The sequence below is a fragment of the Notolabrus celidotus genome, chromosome 11 (assembly GCF_009762535.1).
Source record: "Notolabrus celidotus isolate fNotCel1 chromosome 11, fNotCel1.pri, whole genome shotgun sequence".
Lineage (NCBI taxonomy): Eukaryota > Metazoa > Chordata > Actinopteri > Labriformes > Labridae > Notolabrus > Notolabrus celidotus.
Window position 1 is genome coordinate 14,814,725 of NC_048282.1, and position 15,084 is coordinate 14,829,808.

The window sequence follows — 15,084 nt, forward strand, 5'->3', positions numbered from 1 at the left end:
AGTTCATTGAAATGACAATGTGCTGCTGTCAAAATTATAATTTGAAGCGAAAAACTGATGACTGAATATACAACATAGGAGGACTGTCAGAGAGAATGACAAATGCCTCATTTTGTTCTGCCTTGACATCAAATTCAACTTGTCCTCAAGCTGGATCTACACAGTAACAGTGATGAAAACCTGATTTATTCTATATGTTCTGACTGAAATGCTAAAAAATAATGATGATGTTTCAAGGAATAACTGCAACTGCCCGATTTTCATGATGGTATTTTGAGTTTTCTGTGAGCCTTCAACTGAGAGTTTTATTGCTCAACTACCAAAGCTAATGTGGAAAAACTTTCATCATTCATACCATCCACGATTCATATAAAGGGTGAAAAGAGAAAGCAGTAGGCTCCGTCTTCAATAAGAACCAGAACAATCTTGTCTGCGAAAAATAAAAGGTGGAAAAAACTGTGGAAAATGATCTGATGATGAAGATACATTACAGGCTCACTCTGTAAGTTTCATTTTGCACCCTTGTGGACATTAAATTGTTACGGTTAAACACGAAGTGGAATTAAATGCAGAGACCTTATGCAGTATAATTAGGCTCCTTATTGCTTTTCTCATATAATAAATGACACGCAGCTTCATGCCCATAATAAACACAAATCTCTAAAGACATGCATTACCAATGGAGAAGTCATTACAGATAAGGAATGTCATTTACACGAGAAAAACACCATGAAATCAGGATCCCTGCATTAGATCATTAGCGGTATGGCATAAAGGAGTCCATCCCACACACAGGTTCATAACCACACTGATGCAGCACTGATGCAGCACTTTATTGCTGGATTGAACATCAGGGTATGTTGACTTGGCTTATGCAATTGTGAGTGCAGACATCGCACACCCACACATCAACCTCAGACAACACCGCCGATTACACATCGTCCTAAACTGTTGTCAGCTGGAGGCCCTTTCAGCATTTCCTGTCACTTTTTCATACATTCCACACTTTGGCTTCTCAAACTTACAGATAGCCGCAGAGAGGATTGTTGCAGAGGACCCTGCCAGCACGCTCGGTGATGTAAGCTGTCACTGCAATGTGTTGCTAGGCAAAGAAGTGGAGAGGGTTTGTAAGTGGTGCAGTTACCGGGTGTTGACATTTCTGTCTGCCTGCCACCAACAAGAAGTGCTGTTTAGAATAAACACTGCCAACAACAGCAGGAGATGGACAGGCAGAGGTTAGTGATCTTTGAGACATGATACTACCAGCTTTCTGACCCTGCCAAAATGCTCCTTTGCTATATATGCCCTCGTGCTATTCTACAAGTGTCCTTGTCAAGCTTCTGCCAGGACCAGCCAATTATCTGACAGCTGACATGTAACTGACAGAGATACTCATGGCTGTCTCTGCTGTAACCACTTGTAACAACAAATTTGAGCTGTTTCCCTCCGTCTCCCGTCCTACTATTGAAATGTACACTGTAATGCATTTCATGTAGGACTCTGCAGACCTCATTGCACCCTCCACACTCTTCCTCTCGTCTTAGCATTTTTTTATTCATCTGTCTGGTTTAAAAGTGTCAAGCACATCGCTTAACTTCTTTCACCACTGTCTAACTTTATCCCACTGTCTTCTATTATGCTACTGTCAACTTCATCTTCAGCCAATTAACTTCAATTCACGCTCCCTTCACTCATGTCATAATCACCACCATGAAGAGTCGCGAAGTAGCAACGTGTTGAGTCAAATTGGCATAGAAATGTATTTAGAGTGCTGATTTTTTCCCCCAATTAGAATATGAGTTGTGAAACTGGCATTTTGATAACTACATCAGACTAGTCAGAGAGATTCTCTTATGGTGTATCGATATTTTGTCCCTTTTGCCATTGCCATCCTAGGAAAGAAGTTACTTAAGCCTGGCACACGCTAAAATATTTTTTAAATCTTCACCAACTTTGAAAATGTGAGGGACACAACACATGTCAACAAATAATGGCAGATTAAACAGTTTTGTATGTTAGTGTGGTATGCAACAAGGATGCCAACACAGCACACCACACACAAAAAGATTCTTGTTCAACCAGTCACAACTCTCAAAATGAGACTCTGGAGTAAACAAATGTACAGTCTATGAGAGGTAACCCTTGCTAGCTGCTTAGCTTTCTGGTGAATTCATTGCGGTAGCAATTCTTGTTCAACTCTTCTCCTGGTCAGTTCTATTGTGGTGTGTTTTACTAAACACATTGTGTAAACAGTCAGGTTGTTACAACAAATCAACAATCTGGGTTCTCTATTTCGGACGTCTATCTGAGTTTATGCTTCATGTTTGCTATTGTTTGCAATTGCTGCATTTGTTGTGCGTGTTTCTCAAGTTAGCTTGCTTCCTGATTGGCTATCTTTTTGTTCCATGTGATAATTCACAGAGTGCATGCTTGGCTAACATCCAGATTCTCCATCACCACAGGATTTCTGATCGTATGTATCCAGCATAAATATTTAAGAATTGAAGTCGGGGCAGTTTTGATCGTCTTTCGAGCTGTCGGGGGAAGAAAAATCACTCTTATCACACCTCACACCACAAGATAATCTGGCAAGATATATTTCAGAACCATCTGATAATCAGGCTTTTGCTGAATGTTGTTGGAGCCCCCCATCCAATTAGGCCCAAAAATGGCTTCATTATCTTGCAGTGTACACCCTGCTTTACTTGTCCTAAAAGTTCATATTCATACGAGTTTAATTATAGTATGATCTAGTTTGTGAGCAGAGTGACATACTCATTTGGGGTGTGTGTTTTTGTCAACCTAGTTGACACCAGAGTTACAAGTCAGTTGGACAAGTTGTTAATATTTTAGGCACAGAATGCAGACCATGTGTTTTTTCTGAGCTGCAGCATAGTCTCCCAGAGCTACAGCTCCTGCCATAATGCTCCACTGTCCCGTGCTAATAAGCACATATGACAGATTGCATCTCTTAGCGCTAATGTTTGGTAGGATTTTGATTTAAAGTATAGAGATTATGTAGACCATGAGAGAAGCAATGAGAGAAGCAATGTGAAGGTGTTGTTAGTGCTGCTAACATTAGCCACACTCAGTAAACTAATTTGCCATCCCATGTCCCATGATCCCATGTTTAGTGGTGTTAATTAAATTAGAACTACCTTTGTCCAATCCCTAATTTTAGACTGTATCTGAGGGATCTACAGTACCGGTACCAGTATTTGAATTATTTTTATTTAGTGATGGATTTCTTGATTGGTTGGCATTTATGAAATATAAAGATAGAGCAGGTTGTGTTTAAATCCACATTAACATTTGGTGGAATATCTTATTTGTAGTTGTGCTGGCAAGCTGACTTTTTGAGACTTAATCTGTTAGAATAAAATAAAATAAACTCCAAACAAAAAAGACTTATCCTTTGAAAATGAAATTAGTACAAACACAGACAAGGACAATCCTCTCATTGTGTACTACAGTACACAGCATTCACACAGCGTTCATCCTTCCAGCTAACAGACGTTTAAAGAGAAAAGCAGCAGTCAACTGTCTGCAGAGTTAGAGGTATGACATTAGGGATCTGACTGAGAGTGGACCTGATAGCATCCTGAATTCAAAATAGCACAGTGGAGCAGCCAATCTGGCGGTTTGGTCACAGGTCACCTACAGTAGGGTCTTGGCTAAATTAAGGAGGTCTGCTCAGTTAAAAACAGCGTCTTGTAATAGATACTGAGCTTCAGGACTGCCACTGGGGTCAGTGTCATTTACACAGACTACATACTGGAGTGTGTGTGTGGTTCTCTCTTGTGCTTTTTGCGAATAAAGGAGCTTCTAGGGTTAAGCACACCATGCTCAAGCACTTTATCTTTTTCACAAAGGGAAAACTGAATTTAGCCTCACTACAATGTTGAAGGTCAAGGTGACAGAAAGTGTGTTCTCGAGCTCTGTGGGCTTTATTCACCAAAACAATTCTGCCTCTACACTCACTACACCTGTGTCCTAGATGGTAGCCCCAATATGTCCCAATGCAGAGCCACATGAGACATCTCTTCATCTCCCTACAGTCCATCTCTCCTTCTCTCCCTCCTTTACACATTCACTTTTGAATTCCTAGGACCTAAGATGCTCCGTATTTCTGAAGCCCTCCTCAGGTACCACTTTGTGGGTGAATTTGGGAAGCTGTTGTCGCAGAGTTTAGTGTTTACCCCCTAGCGTGGCAAAGGAAGCCAGAAATAGTGAAAACAGCTGTGTGTGTCTTTGTAAACAAGCTAAGGGTCTGACCTGGCATCATTAATCCCTCTGCAGCAAGTCTGAAGGCCTGGAGGCTCTCCTGCCCCACAAACTGTCTCTTTTTAGGTCTGTGGTGCTCTCTGTTACTGTGTCACTTTGACTTTCTCCCTCTTCAGATCTCCTCTTCTCCTCTCACCGTGTCTCTGGCTGTCTCTCCACCTCTCTCAGCGTTAGATGTGAGTCCTGTGAATCGTCGCTCTCTGTCAATTCGGGCTCTCCTTCGCTTCAAGGATACTCAGGCAACAAGTCAGCATTTTGTGGCAGTCAGGGGTTCCGTGTCCTTTTCTTTTGTTTTCTGTCTGTTCACCTTGACAGTGAGAAGTTGTCATTTGATGTCTAACCTTTCTTGAACGTGTCTTGGGTACTAAATTGTGTCTGACATTGTCTGGGTTAAATGTGTGTTCAAATTAGGTAAGGCAGATGGCTGTGTGGTGTCTGACCCAAATGCTACGTGCTTTAATTGCTCTCTTAAATTTTTGGATAAAGTAATACTTTCTTTCATCATATAAGTGTTGGAGGATTAGTCAGAGCAAGATATACTAAATTATACAAACTCATAAGAGACATGTTTTCATCAATCTATCAAATAAATGGGCAAGAACTCAAGCAGCAAACTATTAATGCATGTATTAGCAAACAGAGTAATAATCATGTTAAATAGGTGCCATTCCTCAGAGGATACACTGCAGATTTCACTTCACAGTTGTGGATTAATGAAAGGCTTTGATTTCAGTTCAATGGGTGATCAAGAGCAGCCGCAGCTCAGATCTCCTTTTTCAGCCCATCATACTCACACAAAAGTAAAACCTTGTCAGCAAAGCTATTGTGCTGCCTTCAAGTTCATGCTATTCTTCAGGAAAGTGAACAAAATCACAAGGTTTTTTGAGATCAATATTTTGTATCCCTACCCTAATTGTGTGAATAGATTTAAAACAGTGGCTACTCTTTATTACATGCCATCCTTAAAAAGCTCATATTATCCAGTTCCTCTTAGGGCTGTGTTTAACAAATAGTCCAAAATGTGTAGTCATACTGTGATGTTTTTCATGAAATCATTTGGTGTTTTCAGTGTATTACAAGTAGGCCAAATAAACCAAGAACAACACTTGAGATGTATCAGTTGTAAAAATCTGAGTTCAAAATAGAAATGTAGCCAACAGCTGATTCTGATATCAATGTTTGTTTTTCATTAATTCTTTGAAGTTCTTTGTATCAGTTTTTCAAACATGCTGTTCGAGTTGAGGTATTTCAATTGTTGCTATTCGTCCCTCCTTTTAAAGGGATAGTTCTGAGTTTTAGAGTTGGGTCGTATGAAGATGCAAGCTCAGCCCCTTTGTTGAGGAACTGTCAGGAGAACCGGCACAGAAGCTAGGCTGCTAACCGCTGCAGACTGGGTTCAATTATCATGTGAGCTAGCTAATTTTAAGAAAGCAGTGTGCCAAGCCCATTCGTTTTTGACTATTTGCAGAAATATTCCTTTCATAGACTGTATAATTCATGAACGTAGTATCAGTGACGTCACCCATCTGTTCTGAAGCGATGTTTTGAAGCCAATCGTCAACGGGAGCCATATTGGAAATGCCGAATGCAACCAAACTTCTGTCGAGCTAGTGTGAGGTAAAGAGGCGGGCTTTGAGTCTTCTAACCAACAGCTATGGTGTTCCCGCCTCTCAGTCGAGTCAGTCAGGTCCTTATTTGGGCAAAACTCGTAATCTTAATATCTTCTGAACTGTCATGTTACAAAAAAAAAAATCCTCCCTCGTACAGTGTGCCGATAGAGAAATTAGCTATTAAGACTGAAACCTTTTTTTGTACCAGGCTGTAAACATGTTTAATAATGCTGTAAAGATCGTCTTTTTTCAATTGGTGTGTATGTGGTTTCCGGTGTTTCTGCATCCAGTCTCAAGCGGATGCTCGATGTCCTGCAGTTTATGACACTTCTGCATGGGCTTCATATTTTGAGACCTGAGTTTGCTGCCTTGTTCCTGCACAGAAAAACTGCTATTAGGAGCATATACTTACACTAACATTAGTGTTGGGTTGAATATTTGGTAGAGCTGACCCCATCCAAAGAGGTTGATAGCTGAGCCTCTGTACCAGTTCTAACACTAGCTTCAATATTTTAACATGTGATGTACTTGTCAACAGTCAGTGTATTACGTTTTAATATGTAACTTTTGTTTTGAGGCTGAGGTGCATTCTGGGAAAAACAGTCAGGACATTCCATCCTAACAAAATGTCATGTCAGGCTGCAAATATAAACAATGGTATTTGTTGATGATTTGATGAGAATTGTGTTATTGCTAACTACTGGTCATGCCTATTCCCCCTTTTCTTTAAGCTTTCAACAAAAAGCACTTAAATAAGATTTTTTTTGTAAAGCAGCAAATGCAGTAATTTGAGAACCTGGCCTTTTCAATTTGGTTTTTCAGCAAGAAAAACAGCAAATATAGATACAAATATGAATCAGCTATGAGGAAAGTGTCTGAATATCTTTCTAACAATCATCCTACACTTATCGGTTCAGCTGTAACACTCAGTGTTTGCAAAGTTGGCCAGAATGAAATCATCTGAAAAGTAACACAGACCAAGAAATGCAAAGTGCATCAAGTGGAATAGCTGCTGTCCTCCGCCAACAATCAAAAACATCCCTCACCACTATCCTTTCTCCACCATCATTTGAACATCTGTCATTTAAACTCTCTGGTCCAAAACCCCTAATCATTGCAATAATCTACCGCCCTCCCAAACATAACCCATCTTTTCTCTCTGACATCTCTGAATTCCTCACCCAACTCTGCGCCGTCTCACCCTCCATCCTCCTCCTTGGAGACTTCAACCTACACATTGACTCCACCCACTGCAAAACCGCAAGAGAATTTCTGGACATTCTGCAATGTTTTAACTTCACCCAACACGTCAACTTCCCCACCCATAACCATGGACACACTTTGGACCTGGTCTGCTCCACTGGCATCACCATCAATCACATCTCCAGCTCCGACCTCAACATCTCTGACCACCTAGCCATCCTCATTGACCTAGCCACCCCCATCGCTCAACCCAAACAGAAGCGCACCATTACCTACCGCAACATCAAGTCCATCTGTCCCTCTTCCCTGTCAGCCTGCCTCACAATAAAATTATCCACTCACCCTCCCTCAAACCTCTCCCCCTCTGACCTGGTCAACCTCTACAATGATACACTCTCCTCCTGCCTCGATCAGCTTGCCCCTCTGAAAACCCGATCTGTTTCCTTCACCCACTCTGCCCCCTGGTACACCCCCGAACTCCGTCAGATGAAATCAAAGAAACGCCAACTCGAACGCCTCGCCAGACGAACATCCCTCACCGTACACACCCTGGCATACAAGGACTTTCTCCACCACTACAATGACGCCCTCCATACCGCCCGGTCCACTTACTACTCCAACCTCATCCACTCCAGCTCTACCAACCCAAAGCACCTGTTCTCAACAATAAACAAGCTTCTCAAACCCATGGACAATCTCTCCTACTCACTCACAACAGACAAATGCAACTCTTTCCTGTCATTCTTTCAAGAAAAAACCGAAAACATCCACACCGAACTGCTTACTTCTGCCCTCCCCACCCATAGCCACACTCCCATCAGCCCCCCCCTAACAACCCAGTCTCTCTCTCAGTTTTGCCAAATCTCCCCCCTGGATCTCAATAAATCACTCTCCGGCATGAAGACATCAACCTGCATCCTGGACCCCCTCCCCTCCTCACTGACCAAAGCTTGTCTCCCTGCCCTTCGACCCCTTATCCTCTCCATAATCAACTCCTCCCTGTCCACTGGTTCTGTCCCTCCCGCCCTCAAACTCGCCTCTGTCACACCCATCCTCAAAAAACCAGGACTCGACTAGAACAGCCCCAACAATTTCCGCCCCATCTCCAACCTCCCGTTCCTGTCAAAGATCCTCGAACGCACTGTCGCCACCCAGCTCAAAGCCTATCTTCACTCCAATCAACTGTACGAACCATTTCAATCCGGATTCAGAACTCATCACAGCACAGAAACAGCCCTTCTCAAAATCACCAACGACCTCCTCCTCTCATCCGATAACAACTCCCTCAGCATCCTCCTCCTCCTGGACATTAGTGCAGCTTTCGACACCCTCAATCACTCCATCCTCCTCACCCGCCTTCAATCTTCCCTCGGTATCACTGGCACTGCCCTCTCCTGGTTCAAATCCTACCTCTCTGACCGCCATCAGTTTATCAGCATCAACAACCTCAAGTCACGCACAGCCCCCCTCTCTCATGGTGTCCCCCAGGGTTCAGTGCTTGGTCCCCTCCTCTTCATCATCTACATGCTCCCTCTTGGTCACATCATACGCCGCCACGGCCTCCATTTCCACTGTTATGCCGACGACATCCAGCTTTACATTTCAACCACATCCATCACCGCTGATTCCCACACCACCCTCACAAACTGCCTCACTGAAATAAACTCCTGGATGCAAACAAACTTTCTCAAACTCAACTGTAACAAATCCGAAATTCTCATCATAGGCCCAAAATCCCTCACTTCCACCTGCCCAGACTTCTCACTCACTATTGATAAATCCACTGTTTCAGCATCCACCCACATCCGTAACCTTGGTATCATTTTTGATCAGTCACTTAACTTTCAACAACACATTAACAATATTTCAAAAACTGCTTTCTTCCACCTCAAAAACATCGCCCGTCTCCGCCCCTCCCTTTCCTTCACAGCTGCTGAAACTCTCATCCACGCCTTCATCACCTCAAGACTCGATTACTGCAATAGCATCCTCTACGGTACACCCAACACCCTCCTCAACAAATTACAATACATACAAAACTCAGCTGCACGCCTCCTCACTCATACCCGCTCCAGAGACCACATCACCCCAGTCCTCCAGAACCTCCATTGGCTTCCCATCCCCTTCAGAATACAGTACAAGATCCTACTCATCACCTATAAAGCCCTCCATAACCTAGCTCCCTCCTACCTCACCGACCTTCTGCAGCCATATAATCCCTCCCGCAACCTCCGCTCCACCAACGCCAACCTCCTCACCCCTCTCACCAAACCCAAGCACCGAACCTGGGGGGACAGGGCCTTCTCTGTCGCTGCCCCCACCCTCTGGAACTCTCTCCCCCAACACCTCAGATTCTCTCCCTCACTCACCAAATTCAAATCCGGACTCAAAACACACCTATTTACAAAGGCTTTTAAACTATAATTGATTGATTTTTTCTTGTTTTGTTTTATTTTGCTGCCTTGCTTTTATTTGCTTTCTTCACTGTTCTCCTTTTGCTTCCTATTGTAAAATTATATTTTCATGTAAAGCGCTTGGAGAACCTTTTAAAGCGCTTTTATAAATAAAATGTATTATTATTATTATTATTATCCACAAACAATAATGCACCCAGCCAAAGTTTCTACATATGAAGAATGTATTAAACCCATAAAAATCCTTCCTTCACAGTTATTGTTACCTTTCTAACTTTCATCTCTCCATGTGACATGCATCTTGAGTTCTCATGCCTCTCATCCTTCCTCTGACTCTGTTTCAATTGATTGTGCATTGTCCCTTTCTGTCCACCCATCTCTTATTACCTTCTTGTCCTCTCGTCTCTCACTAGAAGAGAACAGGCTGCTCTCATCCGGCGTGCGGACGTTCGTGTCAGACAGGTTACCACATGAATTAGAGAATGATAGCTTCCCCCTCCTCCTCCTCCTCTCTCATCTTTTCCCCAAAGCCATGCAAAAACTGCAATTAGCTCAAATCAAATGATGGGAGCCGAATGAAAAATCTCAGCAGACTACTTCCACAGTTGCCCTGCCAAAAGATGACATGGTGCATAACAGCACTTAAACCACTGATCTACACTGACACAATCCTGTGCCAGATAATGACTCCCCCTACAAACTCCATTAATAACTCAGGCATATCCCATCACTAGTGCTCTGACATTGAATTCATAATTGTGTGAGATTTACAAAACAGACTTTGTATCTCCCCAGCCTCAGCATCTCATCATTTAGACAAACTGGTGACAGTTTACTCCATTTCTAAGGATGTAAAGGATGAAAAGAAAAGCCTACTGAGCTTGTCAAAAGTCACTCTGACGCCTTGTGTGAAGCTTCTAATTATGTTGGTGCCAGCTGACACCTTTTCACAAAAAAGGGGAGAGACAGAGGGTGTCTGCAGACAGATGATTTGATGAATAAAGCTCTGTAAACTGTATACTGGCTTTAAAGGCGGTGCATCATAGGGGCAAAAAATGACTTTTATCTGTTAAACTTAAAAGTCCATCACAGGCCAGAGGACTCTTTTTAAATTCTAAAAACCAACAATGAAGTCAAGCTGAAGCAACAACTTGTTCATTCTACAAAACAGAGCCCATAACAAATCAAGTCAGCTGTTGCACAAAAGACCATTTCAGAACTAGGGATGTTTGCTTTTAGTTAACTTAACGATTCAACATTTTTATACTCGCTAATCGGTACCAGGTTAGTAGTCGATTCAACAAGTTATTCATATTTTTATTAACATAGTCCTTAAATGCTGTTCATATGTTGTGTCTGAGCCATTGCGCAGCTGTCTGCCACTAGTGTAGCTTTAGCTCTGGCTAATAACAACTGGCATGTTGCTATAATGCTCTACTCTCTGGATGTAAACAAGCACAGATGACAGATATCATCTCGAAGCATAGTTTGGTAGTATTCTGATTTAGAAAATGGGGATAAAGTTGTATGTGGGCTGTCTCTGGTTTACTGGACCTGTGCAGTGCATAATAAGCAAAGGGACATGGACATAAACCTGCAGGGAGGACTGAAGAATGGTGGTTCTAGCTCTGTTATTCTTTGCCACACTCTGCAAACAAATAATGCATTATTTATCTGGCAGACTCTGATCCTTAGCCATATTGAATAAATTTAGCTGAATTTTAACATTTTTTCAGAGTTTTTTTCATCTTCAACTAGACTGCTAGTTGTAATTCAAAATTCCATTTAAATGCCTAATAAATTACTCACTTTGGACCATCCCTTTCAAGAATTTTCTATCTTTGAATTTGAAAACTGATGTTTTTGTAGTTTTTTTTTTTTTTGCGATTGCAGGATTCTGACCTGATGAGCTGTTTGGAGGGGTGGATTTTATTGTTTGGGATGACTAATTTAACAAAAACAACAAGGTTAACAAGGGTTAAAAATTAGTCAAAATGTATTTAACACAGCTTTGTTAAAAACTTGATTCTCATTCATCAATATCCCAAAGCAGTGTTCTGTTATCTCTGGATAGCACAGTGGTTTGGACAGGTCAAAGACACAAACACTTCAAGCTACAACGAGAAAACCTTCAAAATTAAGATGGTGCACCTAACGAAACATAGCAGTGTTTACGGAATGAAGATTCGAAATGAAAATAACGTGGCAGAAAGCCTCAACCATGTGCAGTTTTGATTCATGTAGTCCTGTTTACCTTGTTCTACTTCGCCAACAGTCACATTTTCAATTTAACTTAAAGCTAGGGTTGGTAGTCTCAGAAAACCAGCATGAATTTGAATGTAGCATTTCCTCATGACTCCGTCTAACCCCTCCCCTCCTCCCTCGGAGCTCCTCCAAAACGACGCCCCCCCCGCTCACATGCACGAGCGCCGCTGATTCTCGACCATATGATCGTGACCTATGATCGTGACTGATTCAAAACCGGTTCTCACCAAAACATTATCATAGTTAAAGTTAAAAACACAAACAAACATGGCTGCTGTTAGTACTCACAACTATCATTCTAGCATTATCCAGTTGTACCGGTGACACGATATCAGGAGAAAAGTTATAACACATATATAAAACTGTAACAACTCTACTGTTTGTTAAACCTGTTCAGTGTAGATGTTCTTAATTCCTACAGTGTTGACGGTCAGTGAAGGCATCAGGAGAGGTGTACTGTAGAGTGTGCGAGTGGGAGAGAGGAGAGAAGTTCTTCATTCATTCAAACATTGATTGTTGCTTTGTTGATCACGGCCGACAGTGACCGGTTATTAAAGCTCAACGTGTTCACGAGTCGGCTCGTCATCACTACAGCGTCCGGACGGACGCTACAAAAAATATATATTTTCTGTAGGACTTACTGAACGTCATTAATTATTCTGCTTGTTGGTGAGAGCTTTTTAGACTCTGATCCGGACTACAGTCCTGAGCAAAGCACCTCATCAGGTCAGAGGGGACAGGCCCGAGGACGAGCGAGAGGGGCAGTAAATAGAGTCAGGGGAAGTAGAGGCAGAAGACGGGGACTCGGAGGAGTGCACGCCGGGGAAATGTACGCACAGGAGGAGGGCAGAACGGCTGGACGGGATTTGATTGGTTTAAAATTTGGGGAGCCAAAAAACGGTGATTGGTTGGTGTTTTCCCAGGTTTACTCCGGCTGTAGATAACAGCTTTTTTTCACTCTTTTTTAAGAACACATCATGTATTGATTGCCATCAGGACATAAAGATAATTTTAACCAGTATGACAAAAAGTGTATCTAAATCTGATTACCAACCCCAGCTTTAACAGCGAAGTGAGCTTACTCTCAAGAGGGGTACAGAGTTAATATTACTGTAGAAACAGCTCAAATTGTGGGTAAACTGACTACTTTCAACTTCTTTTAAATTAACAATGTCCAAATACATTTCAGTTGTACAAATATTGATTCACTGAGTACACTGCTGTGAACGGAGCAGATGAGTCCCTATCACTTCATCTGCTCACCCTGTCAGGGTTTCAACTGGCAACAACAACCCTCTCACTATACAATTCCCCCCTAAATGACTGAGTGTTTGACTACACCAAGGCCCTGTGAGGGTGTTCTGTAGCACGGCATGAATGAAAGCTCAATGCTAATACCTTCAAGCTATGTGCACAATCTTGTTACATTGCTAATGTGTATGTCCATTTCATCTACCTTAGTTTATCAACGTATCAATCAAACATTTTCTAAACTGAAAGTCATTCTGAGTGCAGCCATGAGAGAAGGGGATTTCATTATTTTCTAGTAATATTATGTAAAGAAATCAGACAGACAAAGGAATCGAAAAAGTTATAGTTTCTTCTAATTTTACATGAATTATGAATTAAGTTGAACTTGTTAATTATGAGAACCATGGATTATTTAATAGTTCCTCAGACATTTGGACACATGTGGTTAGCTGGCTGGCTAAGCAACAAACAATGCTTAAAAGTAGCTCTCATCAAAAGACTAACAGGAAATAGAAGACCAATTTGTGTCTGTGTTAGCTGATGGCTATTGGGGAGAAGCAGCAAGTAACCCCATGACAGTATCAGCAACTCTTTCACCTTAAAAGACACATTCACACTCTCCATTCAAAGCCTTCACTGCAGAGCTGATTTCGCCTGCCTGCCAAGCATCAGCAGGTAACCAGAACATCAGGAGTCTGTGAGTTTATGCCCTGCTTTATTGTGACAGCCTGCCATTTGAGTCAATCACTTACCAGAGCGTGACCAAAGGCTAAGGCTCTGAAGTGAAATCAAGCTGGCAAAGGCATTTTTTGAAAAGAGGCAAAGAAAAGTGGAGGTCAAAGCTCCATGTCTGACCTGGAACAATCCTGTCATCGCCTCAGAGTCCAATGTGAGGAGAAATACGGGCAAAGCTGAGTCCTTTAGGAACAGAGCTAGAGGAAGAAGCTGTCTCAGCTGATAAGCTTAGCAGGAATCTAAATTGTAAATACTGCTGTCACATCTGGAAACCAAAAAACGCAGGTTATTTCTATAGAAGCCTCACAGAGGAGTTTGTGTGATAGGAAGGGCAAAGAAGAAATAAATGATGAGTGAATCCACACCAGGTAACCTTTAAAGAATTCACAGGAAAAAAAAAAGGGCAGGAACAGAAAAGCTACAGAACATGCTGAAGAGTGAGAAAGAAGAAGTCCAAAAACAGAACCTTAATTAAGAGAATGCAGCAAACACAACATTACAGGCATTACAAAAAAACCTGAAGCTGACATTTGGAGAGACGGAACAAGAGAACGAAAACCACTTTCCTATGAGAGAGAGATCCCTGAGGGGAGAGAGGGCCGGGAGGAGAGAAGAGAAATGAGATGGAGCAGAAGAGGACAGAAAAAAGTCACTCCAAACCCTCTTTTCTTAAAATATGATGCAGAGCAGGATCATCTTCCATCATCAAACTTCTGACAGTCCGTAAAGAGAAAGAGCGACTCAAGGAGGATCGTTTCCTACAATACCATCAAGCTTAAAATTTTTACCTCATGGAGCGTGGAGGTGCTTAACATTTCTGCAAAATATTTGCCCCAAAGGCAGTTTCATAAAAGACACGAGCATCAAAACTGTGCGATTTAGGGGACGGTCATAACGTCTGACTTTGCCAAAGCAGCTCAATAACAGGACATTTCCATCGCCACATAAAAGCCTCCACCTTGCAAAGAGGTTAGAATGACAAAGCCATTGGATTATACACCGTTTCATAACTTTCAGAGCATTGTTTCACTGGTTTGTTGGTATTAATCACATTATGAGACTGTATTTGCCAGAGCAAACACGGTTTACATTTCCTCAGTAATCCCTGAACAAAAATGGATTTACCGGAACCAGAAGCTCGCTGTAGCTCCACATTTGATGCGCTGTATATCAGTGATTTGTTCCTCCCAGGCAGATAGCACTGTGGTAATCAAACAGTAATTTGTAACATAACTCCGCCTGTTTGTATTTCATTCCCAAATTCATTTAGCAGCAAATATGCTCAGCAAATTGCTCTTGGCAATACCAACAATGAATGTCAG

At 42.0% G+C, this 15,084-nt stretch overlaps 1 protein-coding gene across 2 annotated transcripts in view; it reads right to left on the reverse strand.

Annotated features, from left to right (window-relative positions):
- Positions 1-15,084, reverse strand: part of kazna (kazrin, periplakin interacting protein a) — a 242,352-nt gene that overhangs the window by 90,934 nt on the left and 136,334 nt on the right. The gene's annotated exons all lie outside the window — the stretch shown is intronic.